The following is a 15,516-nucleotide window of genomic DNA, read 5'->3' as shown; positions in this document are numbered from 1 at the left end:
TGGTTTATACGGTAGCTTCTCGCTGTCGCCCAAGGACATGCAGAATGGTCCCATCCGCGGCTTGGAAGTATTTTACGAGGAGTGGTAGCAATGAAATACAATGAATGCTCTAGTGGCTTTACAAGACGAAAAATGGGAGGAGGTACAACACGCATGAAACATCATATGAGAAAAAAAAACGTCCACAATGTTCCCCAGCATAAAACAAATTTCGTTGATATACCTATAATGGTACGAGCATATATTTGGGACAATAACTAAATCTTTAATTTTTGGTTGCTTCAACGTGGATAATTGATACCAGCAAAAAGCGAAGACGCAGGGAAATCACTAGCACGTGACCTTTCGCTCTTGCTGACATTTCCGCCCGTCTCCGTCACCTTCGAACCATTTCCCAGAGCCAAAGAGACCAGTTTCTGTCGCGGCCTCAGGCCCATACCGATCGTAACTTATTCCTTCACCTTCGACAGTATTTTTCAGTGTTTGTTAGAAGTCTACGTATGTAACTGCTATAACAAACCAAAAATCGGTTTTTCAGAAACCAATTATTTTGAGCGGTTTTCAAAGTCAGATTAAACTGAAGACGAACTGAACGAATGTAACCGAACCACCGGTTCTTTCAGCGATAACCGTTCTCCCTAAGAAGAACGTCGTTCGCTTGGCATGGCTCTGCGGAGGTGAAGTGACGTTCGATCGTCCAAGAATCGTGAATCTACTGACGATTGAAGACCACTGCTCACCTCGGATACACGAATTGTCGTGTAAAGTTCGGTACGCTATCAGTCATGGTTCTTCATCTGTTGTCACGTTTAGAGTAGGCTACTTCGCTACATGCTGCCGTCCTCATTTCGCATGTGCTTGGTTACAGACTGCTCAGACATAATGTCTACACTCGCACCTTAAGCCGCATCTGTATGCGCCATTCAGGAGTTATATACGCCATATTCATAACCAGAACATTACCGAAGAAATTCTGCGCCTTGAGAGAACTGCCAGCTCTCCGCCAGCCTCCCCGACTCCATAAAACTTCTTTTCTGCATACTTTTCCATGGAGATTTAGAAAGATTTTTGCTGCCGAAACTGCGTTCGCAAGTTACTGCAGTCACTGGCATTGTCATAAATACCCTCAAAGTTATTTTGATAACCATTCCTTAGCCTATACTTCGAAATAAGATTTAAAATACCGCAGCTTTCCATCAGCTCTTTCAAACAGAACTTGAAACCAGCTGTTTTGTTAACTAAGTCCGCTGTATCCATATCTCTGCTACATTTGACACCAAAATCACCTGCACATTTTCCTAAATACGGTCCAGAGCTTTTACTTGAGGCGTTTCATGACAGAAAATTAAAGTCGGCTGGAATGGCGTGAGTTATGTTTTCCATTTCCTTTGTTATTCTATCAAATAGGTTGGGGCACTCCAGCTCAAACAGTTTCTCCTTCTCGTGTACAGTCGCGTACGACTATCTACGTTCATGCTGCAGCAACGCTGATGGCAATTGTTAAAGGAAACCAACCAATAACCGGCGTATTTAACCAGCAGTGAAGCTGCTTACATTGCCGCAGTTCTCTGGGATAAACGATTCGTACATCTGGGCACGACTGGTAGTATCAGCGAAACAGACAGTCCAAATAAACTTGCTACTTTCTGCGCTTTAGCTTGTGTCAGACTTTCATTCGCACTGGAATAACAAGAAAATACTTAATACACAAGACTCTAAACTTACAACTCGCATCTTCTGGCTCTGAGCACTATGGGACTCAACTTCTGAGGTCATTAGTCCCATAGAACTTAGACCTAATTAAACCTAACTAACCCAAGGACATCACACACATCCATGCCCGAGGCAGGATTCGAACCTGCGACTGTAGCGGTCTCGCGGTTGCAGACTGCAGCGCCTAGAACCGCACGGCCACTTTGGCCGGCAACACGCATCTGCTCCAAACGGAAGTGACGTAAGAAACACTTCACTTTCACCTTGCGTGTGCCAAAGTCGGCTCCCCAGTTCTCTTCTCAAACAGCTAAATGTTTGTGACTACGATGAATACACATTGTCTTCTTAGGTTCCTGCCTAACCACATCCTCGGATTTAGCTGAACATAGCTGATATAGCGGAATACTTATGACACTGGAAAATATTTATTTCAGCGTAGGGGTCCCAGAGTTCTGCGTAACCACACACACGCGGAAATCGCCAAGTATTCGAAAATAAACAACCAAATATTAATTAATTCTTAGTTTTCTAACCAGACAGAAACGTAATTAACATAGAATACCATAAAACATTTTTGTGTTACATTCATAAGAATGTCCCAGAATGGGTTATGAACGCTGAAATGAATAAAAAAAATTTAAAACTTAGAGGACCGTGAACCTACGAACCTACTGTCTTAACGATTGCAACGCTGCCCATTATGCTACGCCATTTTCGTATGATGTTGGTCTTTTTTCTTGAGTTTAGTAGTATTCCTTGAAAGCTTATATCGTTGATTCATCATTAACTGTTATTTAATGACGAAGGTGACGTGTTTGTGATAAACCTTAAAATGGGCTGTTATCTTGAAACGACATACTGCAAGTTATAACACAATACAGTTAAATATGCCAAAATAAATATCGCTTGTCTCACAATATGTGGACCACATGCATGTTGTAGGGTTTATGTCTCCAAGTAAGGCTTACTTCCAGTGGTCTTACGTTACTACAGTCTTTGGCAGTGCAGCTAATGGCCAGTGGCAGATCATACCTTTGTTTACACGACTGTTCAATCTACAAGAACACTGTACAGCTGTCTATAGATACAAGGACTCCCATAACACTGTTATTGAGCTACAGAAGGTTTATTCTTCAGTATTATTTACACGCCAGATCGAACCAACCGATTATTTATGAACAGCAAAAGTACTGGCTGTAAGTCAAGTAAATCACAAAAAAAATGGTTCAAATGGCTCTGAGCACTATGGGACTCAACTGCTGTGGTCATAAGTCCCCTAGAACTTAGAACTACTTAAACCTAACTAACCTAAGGACAGCACACAACACCCAGCCATCACGAGGCAGAGAAAATCCCTGACCCCGCCGGGAATAGAACCCGGGAACCCGGGCGTGGGAAGCGAGAACGCTACCGCACGACCACGAGATTCGGGCAGTAAATCACATATCCCCTCCATCGTTTTTCCTTTTGTTCCGCCACCATAGCGTGTCGCTTCAGTCCTCAGCAGGGAGAAACAGCTCAAACAGCACATCTGCTTCATCAGTTGCTCGCTAACCTTTCAGATCCTGCATTACGCAGGCTCGGTTCAAGAACATTTTTTCCACAAGAGCAACATATCGTTCGCCGTCTTCCCCGTCCCCCTCTCCCCCCCCCCTTTCCCATGTCTTTGCCCCAAGCATTACTTCCCTATCCAAGGGCTCTTGGCAAAGTGTTTAAGAATAAATCTTAATCTAATAAACGCAGAAATGTTTTTCTTTTAAAACAAGTGCTACATCAAACAGTCCTCTGTAAGAGAAATGCATTTCTTATCATTCATGGCTAAATAAGGAAATGGAAATGCCGTTTGGCTAGGACCTCCCGTCAGGAAGACCGTTCGGCTGGTGCAAGTCTTGGAATTGACGCCATTTCGGCGACTTGCTTATCGATGGGGATGAAATGATGGTGATAAGGACAACACAACACCCAGTCCCTGAGCGGAAAAAGTCTCCGACCTAGCCGGGAAGCGAACCCGGGCAGTTAGGTATGACATTTCGTCGCTCTGATCACTCAACTACCAGAGGCGGACAATAAGAAAATAAGGAATGATTTCTATTTAAGGTAATTCCTGATAACTTTGAAAGCTTTTAGTGGCAGCACGAAGAACTAGACCTGTTGTATTGTTCGACCTTTGCAAAAAAAAACTCTATTTATCAAATTGACTGGGAACAATGAAAAATATAAAATTTCTCTAACTTTTTTTTGTTTTATAATGGGACAGTAATATTCAGTAACTCACAAAGTGTTTGAATTTCCAACAGAAAAAGTGCGACAGAAAAACCAAAAGTGCCATTAAATGTAGTACTGACATGTTAAACAGAAGAGGTACGCAAGTTGTATATAACAGATGAAGAAAACTGGTAATTGAATTTCAGAAAATTTGCCGTCAAAGTAATAAAAAGTCGATAAACATTTTTAAAATTCGTATGTGTGCGACTAGGAAGGTAACCACAAATTTGTGTGTGATACGAAACCGTAATATTCTCTTAATAACATCACGTAAATTCAAAGAATGGAAATGAGCGTATGGGACCCTTGGTCGGGAGGCTCCATCTGGGGAAGTTCGGCCGCCAAGTACAAGTCTTATTTGAGTCGACGCCACAATGGGCGATTTGCGCGCCGGTGACGAGGATGAAATGATGATGACGACAACACAACACCCAATCCACAACTGGAGAAAATCTTAAACATGGCCGGGAATCGAACTCGGGTTAGCTGTACGGGAGAGAAGCATTTTACCACCCAGCTAAGCAGGCACACTTGTAAGCGCCACACTTGTAACACAAATGTAAGTTGTAATGTGCTGAAGTCGTACTGTATTGTTTGTTAATGTAGGTGCTGAGGGTACGTTCAGACCAATTATATGGGGACTTACATAGTGTATTACTTATGTTATGTCGTGTATACTGTGTTTCATACGCAGTGTACTTCTAATACACTTTTAGTAACTAGACGGTACGTCAGACGGTCAGTGATGTCTGACAACAACACATTCTCATTTACCTCATGAACAGTTCCTTTGCGAACTCATCTTTACTGAAACTTTTTAGCTTCCACTATAGCACACTTCCACCAGTGACAGCTGTAGCTACCAATTACCACGATAATCCCTTTATACAAGTTTTGCATTTTTGCGCTCCAGTTGCCCGCTTGTGTCACTTCGGCCGTAAACTGTCCCTCACAATACCGTAGTGAAGTATGACCAACAAGTCCATTGCTGAAGATGGGTGAGTTAGTGATGGACGTCTGTTTGGTCGCAGTCGTTGTAATGACACTAAGTGCACCAAATGAGAGTCTTGAAAAGATTCTTTAACAGCAGGTGTGTTAACAGTTACAGGCTGAGGGATATTCTCGTAGGCAGATGAAAGGGACATGGAAAGTACGAGAACTTACTTAGCTCTTCTTGTGAGTTTGTATACAGCTTTTGGTTAGTTTTTCCGTCTCCTGTCTCGCCATGACCTTGATACGGCCCTGCTTCGAACAAAACAAACCTGTCGACCATTATTGCCACAATAGTTTGATTCTTTCTCTGGTTTCTAACATTTTTCTAAAGCATTATCATATTGCGGCTTGAATGGATACCAAATTAACTGTAAAGATTTATCAGGTGATTCCTACTACGTTTGATATTTACAGGGTGATCAGTCCCTAACGCAAACGCCTGGCAACCGGCAACCATCTGGCGGCAGTATTGACGGGAGGTATACTCCCGCTGGACTGTGAGGTCTTTGTTTGTGTAGTGAAGCTGCGAATATTATTGGGTGAGCTCTGGAAAGGTCTCCTAGGAAATGAGTTCGACGTCTTCACAGCAAACCGGAATTACCTACGCCTCTGTTCAACTGCTTACAGAGTTACTGACGTTACAACCATATTTAATAAATGCACAGCTACAACTTAAACCAGATGACCCTGCAAAAGGGATGCAGTTTTTGAATGTATTGCAGAACAGAGTGCATGACGGAGAAATTTACTCTCCTTTTCGGATGGATCGTGGTTCCACCGTAATTGATGCATTAATCCACGAACTAACTGCTAAAGGAGTTCTGGAAAGCCTGACATAATACAAGAGGCCCTACTGCACGATGAAAAAAGAGGAGTGTGGTGCGCTATTAGAGATGAGAGAATAAAGACACTTTTCCATTCCGGAAAACAATTTATTTTTCTAAGTAAGGGGAAAACATTTTGCGGCAACGGCCTTGCCACAGTGGATACACCGGTTCCCGTGAGATCACCGAAGTTCAGCGCTGTCGGGCGTGGCCGGCGCTTGGATGGGTCACCATCCCGCCGCCACGTGCTGTTGCCATTTTTCGGGGTGCACTCAGCCTCGTGATGCCAATTGAGGAGCTACTCGACCGAATAGTAGCGGCTCCGGTCAAAGAAAACCGTCATAACGACCGGGAGAGCGGTGTGCTGACCCCATGCCCCTCCTATCCGCATCCTCACCTGAGGATGATACGGCGGTCGGATGGTCCCGATGGGTCGCTTGCGGCCTGTAGACGGAGTTAGTTAGTAAGGGGAAAACATTTTGCAGCATTGTTTTTGACAAGTTAATTGAGAGATAACGTGCTTCTTTGCCCTTTCAGCAGGACTCTGCACCTGCATGCACACCCAGCTTGCAATTACAGGAAATTCATGACGTTTTTCAAGATAGAGTTATCACTAACAATATATCGTCCCTCCCCCACCCCCCTTCCTGTACGTCCCGTAGAACCCCTTGCCATTTTCGTATCTCAAGGGTGGGGGGGGGGGGGGAAGCATTAAAAGAGGAAGTGTTCAAATCAAATCCTCACATTTTAGTCGAGCATAACAGTAAGGTACGTCGAGAAGTTGCTGCCATTTCACTCAGGTAACTGTAGAGTGCAATGAGCAATTGTGAATAATCGAATATTTCAATAGTACAGTCAATTTTCTTTAATTAAAGGAAATCGACTGTACTATTGAAATATTCGATTTTTATGAATTTTGTAGCGAATAGTTTTTTCACGTTTAATTCACAAATCCCGTAAATTGTAAGACAGTGTTGTCGTGAACTTACGTCTGGTATCCTTGGTTATATTCGTCTTCTTCCGCCATAAGTATTTATCTCTTGACCGTGTGTATAACATTACTTCTTAATCAGACTTCCTCTTTCGATGCAGTCACTTGTTGACCTGACATTGATATCATGCGCGGAAGAAAGGAAAACTTTCGTGCTTTTGCACAAAAACGAAATTTCAGACTTAGTATTTTCATGGGATTATTATTCAGACAACACACTGATTCACAAGAAAAACGTCTTCTCGCCACGAGAACTATATACAGAGTCTCTCTAATGACTGCTTCCGGCGTAGCAAAATACAGGGTGATTCAAAAAGAATACCACAACTTTAGGAATTTAAAACTCTGCAACGACAAAAGGCAGAGCTAAGCACTATCTGTCGGCGAATTAAGGGAGCTATAAAGTTTCATTTAGTTGTACATTTGTTCGCTTGAGGCGCTGTTGACTAGGCGTCAGCGTCAGTTGATGCTAAGATGGCGAACGCTCAACAGAAAGCTTTTTGTGTTACTGAGTACGGCAGAAGTGAATCGACGACAGTTGTTCAGCGTGCATTTCGAACGAAGTATGGGGTTAAACCTCCTGATAGGTGGTGTATTAAACGTTGGTATAAACAGTTTACAGAGAATGGGTGTTTGTGCAAAGGGAAAAGTTCTGGACGGCCGAGAACGAGTGATGAAAATGTAGCACGCATCCAGCAAGCATTTGTTCGCAGCCCAGGAAAATCGACTCGCAGAGCTAGCAGAGAGCTGCAAATTCCACAATCAACTGTATGGAGAGTCCTACGAAAAAGGTTAGTTATGAAACCTGAACGTCAACTACCCGAGGCGATGGATCGGCCGCCAGGCAGCCCGTGACAGAGCACTTCATCACTGGCCTCCAAGAAGCCCTGATCTTACCCACTGCGATTTTTTCTTATGGGGGTATGTTAAGGATATGGTGTTTCGGCCACCTCTCCCAGCCACCATTGATGATTTGAAACGAGAAATAACAGCAGCTATCCAAACTGTTACGCCTGATATGCTACAGAGAGTGTGGAGCGAGTTGGAGTATCGGGTTGATATTGCTCGTGTGTCTGGAGGGGGCCATATTGAACATCTCTGAACTTGTTTTTGAGTGAAAAAAAACCTTTTTAAATACTCTTTGTAATTATGTATAACAGAAGGTTATATTATGTTTCTTTCATTTAGTACACATTTTTAAAGTTGTGGTATTCTTTTTGAATCACCCTGTATATCTTTATCGACGCTTACAGCGGCCGCGCTAATGATTATTATCCCTGGTTTTAAATTTTTGTCGTAGCTTGTTGGGTCTTTTCGTTATGTACCTCTACACAGTTTCCAAAGCATCATCATTGGTTCTCTGACTTGCGGCAGGTTCTGACTGCACAGATCTCCCTGCGTCTCTGACTTCTGCGTTCCTCTTCATTCTCTGGTACTCTCCTTGTGGCCTGTTGACACCATCCAGCATCTGGAACCTTCTTTTACCCATCCCTCTCTTTCCCGGAAAATAACCTTCAGCTGCCTCTACTAGAAGGCAATATCTTCGTAGATTGTTGCCTATCCAGTTTAGTTTCCTGTTCTTCACCATCAGCTGCATCCTCCGTTCTTCTCCAACTCTCCCCAGTACATCTTCATTCCTGACTTGATCAGTTCACCTGATCTTCTCCATTCTAAGCCACATCCACATTTCACAAGCTTCAATTCTCTTCTGATCCTGCTTTCTCAAAGTCCACGTTTCTGATCCATGCAAGGCAACGCTCCATATTAAGAAAGTATCCAGCGTTGGATTTGCTTGGGCAGCAACAGAAGGCATTTCCAGCATCTCATCTCTTAATAAACGTGAGTAATCTGGTTTTCTTTTTAAGCACTTGTGTTATGTATTTTAGAAACAACTTACGTGACAAAGGAAACTATACCTACTGTGGACCTCCTGTACCCGCACCGCGAGCACAGCGGCCAGCCACACTGGCTGACAGCACTCAACGAATGATCACGCTGTATAATGTCTCTACCAAATTAATCTTTGTTATTGATTCCTGTAGAACATTGAGTATTTACAGTTACCTCTAATAAAAATACTAAATTTATTTACAAACAACATGTTCTAAAGCCAAAATGATGTACTGGGGATGAACCTATTGTAATTGGTATATCCTTGCCTTCCTTGGGCTTTCGAGCGTGGTCACCAAACAGGAGAACAGAACTATAACCATATAAACTGTTTGATCAAAAGTATCCGGACACCTGGCTGAAATTCACTTTGAAGTTCGTGGCGTCCTCCGTCGGTAATGCTGGCATTCAATACGATGTTGGCCCACCCCTAGTTTTGATGACAGCTTCCACTCTCGCAGGCACTGATACGTTCAATCAGGTGCTAGAAGGTTTCTTGGGGAACGGCAGTCCATCCTCCACGGAGTGTTGCACTGAGGAGAGGTATCGATGTTGGTCGGTCAGGCTTGCCACGAAGTCGGCGTTCCAAAACGTCCCAAAGGTGTTCTACAAGATTCAGGTCAGGACTCTGTGCAGGCCAGTCCAATACAGGGATCTTATTGTCGTGTAACCACTCCCCCACAAGCCGTGCATTATGAACAGGTACTCGATCGTCTTCAAAGACGCAATCACCATCCCCGAATTGCTCTTCAACAGTGGGAAGCAACACCAGTGTAGGCCTGTGCTGTGATAGTGCTACGCAAAAGAACAAGGGGTGCAAGCCCCCTCCATGAAAAACACGACCACATAACAACACCGCCACCTCCGAATTTTACTGTTGGCACTACGCACGTTTATCGGGCATTCGCCATACCCACACCCTGCCATTGAATCGGCACATTGTGTACAGTGATTCGTCAGTCCACATAACGTATTTTCACTGTTCAGTCGTCCAATGTTTACGCTTCTTTCACCAAGCGAGGCGTCGTTTGGCGTTCACCGGCGTGATGTGTGGCTTATGAGCAGCCGCTCGACCTTGAAATCCAAGTTTTCTCACCTCCAGCCTAGTTGTCATAGTACTTGCAGTGGATCCTGATGCAGTATGGAATTACTGTGTGATGATCTGGATAGATTTCTGCCTATTACACATTAAGACCCTCTTCAACTGTCGACGGTCTGTGTCAGTCAACAGACGAAGTCGCCCTGTATGCTTTTGTGCTGTACGTGTCCCTTAACGTCTCCACTTCACTACCACATCGGAAACAGTGGAACTATGGTTGTTTAGGAGTGTGTAAATCTCGCATACAGACGTACGACACAAGTGACACCCACATCACCTCACCACCTTCGAAGCTCGTGAGTACCGCGGCGCGGGCCAATTCTGCTCACTCACGATGTCTTATGACTACTGAGGTCGCCGATATGGAGTACCTGGCAGTAGGTGGAAGCATAATGCACCTAATATGAAAAACGTATGTTTTTGGGGGTGTCCGGATACTTTTGATCACATAGTGTAGCTTTGAACCGTCGAGTCTCTTCCACTAATATTGTCCATTAGGGGATGTATATTACAGATTTACCTATATTTTGGACAGAATGAAAACCTGGACTTTAAAATAATGTTTTCCATCACACTGATGAATACTTCTAACAGCAGATGTAGTTTCCATAAGTATTTTGCAAAAATGTTCACACATAAACTGTTTCCTACCGAAATGCCTAACAAAACAGCAGCTGTTACAGACTTTGCATCATTACACCGACCAAACAGCGACTGTCTTCATGTACATCGCAGCGTTGAGTATATACCTTACCTTAAAGCTTATTTTCTTTGGCTTACTGTCGAAATCAATTACATTACTGATCTACAATGAAAAAATAATGATTCACAACAAACTGTTAGTACGGTTTTGAAGACAATAAATGATACTTAATTCTGAAAACATTTCTAAATAATATTCTTCCTTCTTTTGTGTGGCCATTTAGTTACGAGGTTACAGTAACAATATATATCATAAAATCGTTAATTACATCTTGATTTCACGTTAGGTTTTATTCCCGACATTAACTAAGGTACAGTACAAAATGTCAAAACGGAATTCCTAGTTAAATTTTTGTATGAAAACTTCGTAGTATCAATATGATTGAAAATCAATAATGTTTAGATGGTTCCAGAATCGTTAATGAAACAGTTACTTATAGCAGTTCTAATGGGTTTTTCGTTGCCGAAATGAAACATAAAGTGCATTAGTCATGGTAAATATATCAGATGATTGATAAATATTCCAAAAGTCTGTTTTTAGATAAGTTGAAATTTACGAATTTTGTTAATTAATTATTGGTTTAATTACAACATAGATTTTTCTTCTAACATTTTAATGGGAATATAGTAATAAAATCACGAGAATGAAATTATAAATTTATCTGGAATTTACGATGGTGGGATTATTCACACCATCAGGTCTTCTAACAAATCATGACTTTCTGTTGATTAGAGTTAAATGACCTGAAATAATGTTAAGGAAGTTGACATGGTATATAAGTGTACCATACAGTTTAATTTCCTAATAGAAATTAAGAAAAACCATACTTTCTAACTTTTGTTTATTACATATTGTGGATTGGGTAATATGCAATCAGCTATAGTTTTAGTGGTATTGAAGCATTCATTAACTGCACTATATAGCTAGCCATATTACATAACTCCTGCAACAGAACTTAAATGTGTTACATGGGAGTGAGTCTGTTCTATTCCTACTCTGAAGATGAGAATAGTGAAGACTTAATTTATGATCAGGCTATTTACTATTCTAATCATATACATTTTGAAATACGAACTTTAGACGTTAATGTTATTAATAAATCAAGAAATACAAACTGAAAAATCTTATAACAAAAAAAAAATTATCGACATTTTGGTTCTTTCTCTCAATTATTATTTAATATGGTAGTATCATTCTTAACTTTGATGTCTTCTTTAATTGTTAATTATTTGTAACATCTGGCAGCACATTAGATTTGGAGTCCCTGTCTGTCCCTTTCATGGCTGTCAACATTCCTTAACGGTTGATACCTTTGTTGTAATAGCACAGTCCACTGTGAGTACACAACCTAACTTGTCTGTTCTGGGTTGGGATAGGCACACAGTTTCAGGTAACAGGTACTCATGAGGAAACTGTAGATCATCAGGATATTGTCACTTGAAAAGGTCTATTTAAACAATTGTGGAAGAAAATAACTTAAAAGATGAAATAATGTTTCATGACACATCCTGGTTACTTTACATAGATTAATTTATGACAGAAGAATATTTCAAGGTAGATTTAGATTTAGCTCATCAGTTTTGAGTTGGGTAGGTTTTAATGTGCTGTCATGCCTCTCCGTGTTTCATTTACCAGGCACATAGTCCAAAGGTCTCTTACATTCTGCTACAGATACAGTCAGCCCAAATGAAACCACACAGTACTGATAACATCATCCGCTATACGGGAAAGCAGTGTATATTCTAGAATTTTTCTCAAGTGTGATTTGATGAAACACAGAAGTGAAATCTACGTTGGTCATATATTTGATATGTCGAAATTTCTGTAACAACTCGAACGTGTTCTCAGTATGGCCTGTTCTCCTCTCAACAAATTTATTTAGATGTCTTTAACCAAGTACTCATCCTATTATCCACCACTACTGATGGGTTGCTGCATTCATTAACTTTCCTTTTAACTGTGCTCCAGTCTAGCATTTTACTTTTTTTTTGTTGGCATCTTAGATATTAGGTTTTTATAAACATTGGGTTGTGTCATTTCAGTTTTAATATAAATACATATTTCTTTACCCTGCCAGGTCTTCCATCAAAAACATCATAAAAGTCCCACAAGTTTCCTCAATTCAGATTTCTGATCATTACTCAGTTTATCTGCATTGTGTAATTTTCACACTACATTTGCACTATAACCCTCATCATTATAACCTCCTCTTTCTAACACTATGCTATGTCCTCAGTGAAATTAACCTCTCATATTTGTATACAACTTGCAGTACAATTTTCATAAACAATTCAGTGACAGAACAAATTCCAGATGTATGAACCAGTGAACAACAGATCCTTACCTTGCAAATCAAACACTATATTTGTATTAGCTATCCAGTTCATGCAAAACAGGGCATTTCATTGAAGTTTGCAATACAAAGCAACCTTGTGTAAACTGTACATAATTGACTGAGAAGGATAGAAGCACCTGTTGGTTGATAATCGTACTTATTCTACCACTGGTATGTCTTATCTTAATTCAAATTACAGGTAACTCTACAAGATCCCGATTCTGTCTCATTTTGTCTCTAAACTTACTAGAAACAGCGCATTGGGGCTGCCTGTGTCCATTAACTATACCCTTCCCAACTTCCGGTTTTGATTTGAACATAAGGACTACCATATATATGTTCCACTTTCTCCATTGGTCATCATACGAATGATATCCCTCTATTTCATCAAAATCTTGATTGTTTATATAATTTTCCCTTTCTCTTTGGATCTTTTCCATTGATTGGCTGATGTAGTGTCATGCTGATCCTAATTCTCTTTCTTATTAGCAACTGACTGATCACTCATTTCATTTAGTTAGTTTTTAGCTCGTTACTGTCACTAAGATCACTGTATTTTCCCAATATTGCTTTTAATACTGCATTAGTTACATTCTTTTCGCAAATAACTCTCCTGTCCTCTGATGTTTCCCAAAACGTCACTGACACAATGTGGTTCTAATGCTGAATAGTTTCTGATTTCCTCCTCGTCCCCCCCACCCCCCACCCCCAGTATACCTACGTGATCATCATGGACAATTACATCCTCTTTTACTTCCACAAAAGTCATCCCATCTATCATCACATTCTCTTATACCATAAAAATCATCATCAAAAGCGCCATCACTACTACACTTGGAAACAGATTTGTCGTCATCAACAACAAAATCCTCATCATTACATTCTGAATTATCATCACATCATTGTTACCACTAACTAGAGAACCCGTACCATAACTTTGCCACTAAATTATCATCAACCACTTCAGCAAGAGTATCAGGTTTATCAGTAACAACAGTATCCAGGGATGTTTAGGAGTATGGAAATCTAGCGTACAGGCGTATGACACAAGTGACACCCAATCACCTGACCACGTTAGAAGTCCGTGAGTTCCGTAGAGCCCATCATTCTGCTCACTCACTATGTCTAATGACTACTGAAGTCACTGATATGGAGTACCTGGAAGTAGGTGGCAGCACAATGCACCTTATGTGAAAAACGTGTGCATTTGGAGGTGTCCGGATACTTTTGATCACATAGTGTATCTCTGACGTCGGACTGCTGTACAATTTTGGAATATGTTTTACGCTTCCCTATTACGATATTTCATGAGACCGAAAATGTCCTATGTAGGAATCAACATGGATTCCGAAAACAACTGCCGTGTGAGACCTAGCTCCCTCTCTTCAGTCACAAGCAGTAAATACAGGAGCCCAGGTAGACGCCGTGGTCCTTGGCTTCCAGAAGGCACTCGACACAGTTCCATGGTGACCTGTAATGAACAAAATATTATCAGATGGAACATCAGATCAGCTGTGTCATCGGATTTATGAGTTCCTGGCAAACAGAGCATTACTAATGGAGACAAATCTAAAGACGTAAAACTACGTCAGACGTAGTCCACGGGTCATTACCGTCCACCATATACACCAGTCACATTAATGTGACCAATTGCCGAAAGTCTGAATCACATACTTTTACAAAACGATACATTCAGATATAGAGTCAATGAGGCTCTGAAAGCTGCTGACAGGGATACGGAGCCACGTCGACTCCAGTGACGTGGTCAGGTGCACTAGGTTTCTCGGTTGAGGATCCATGTTGTAAACAGTATGATCGAGGTGGTCCCGCTGATCCTAGATTGGGGATTGGGTTTATGTCTGGGTAGCTTATTGGGCATGTGAGTACAGCACACTCATCCTGGTGTTCTTAGAACCACGAACGTACACTGCAATCTGTATAAGACACTGCATTGTCCTCCTGATAGATGCCATGGTTTTGAGGAAAAACAAACTGCATATAGGGGGTGGACGTGATCCCTAAGCATAGAGGCATACTTGTGTTGGTCCTTTGCGCCTTCCAGAATGACGAGATCGCCTAGTGAATGCCGTGAAAAATGCCCCATACCGTAATGATTAGATTAGATTAATACTAGTTCCATGGATCATGAATACGATATTTCGTAATGATGTGGAACGAGTCAAATTTTCCAATACATGACATAATTAAGTTAATTTAACAACATACTTAAGTTAATATACCAACTTTTTTATTTTTTTGTGTTTTTTATTTTTTTATAATTTTTTTGTTTTTTTTTCTTTTTCCTTAATTTATGTCTAAAAATTCCTCCATGGAGTAGAAGGAGCTGTCATTCAGAAATTATTTCAATTTCTTCTTAAATACTTGTTGGTTATCTGTCAGACTTTTGGTACTATTTGGTAAGTGACCAAAGACTTTAGTGGCAGTATAATTTACCCCTTTCTGTGCCGAAGTTAGATTTAATCTTGAATAGTGAAGATCATCCTTTCTCCTAGTATTGTAGTTATGCACACTGCTATTACTTTTGAATTGTTTTTGGTTTTTAATAACAAATTTCATAAGAGAGTATATATACTGAGAAGCTACTGTGAATATCCCTAGATCCTTAAATACATGTCTGCAGGATGATCTTGGGTGGACTCCAGCTATTATTCTGATTACACGCTTTTGTGCAATAAATACTTT

The sequence above is a fragment of the Schistocerca nitens genome, chromosome 9, assembly GCF_023898315.1.
Source record: "Schistocerca nitens isolate TAMUIC-IGC-003100 chromosome 9, iqSchNite1.1, whole genome shotgun sequence".
NCBI lineage: Eukaryota > Metazoa > Arthropoda > Insecta > Orthoptera > Acrididae > Schistocerca > Schistocerca nitens.
This window is presented reverse-complemented; position numbering follows the sequence as displayed.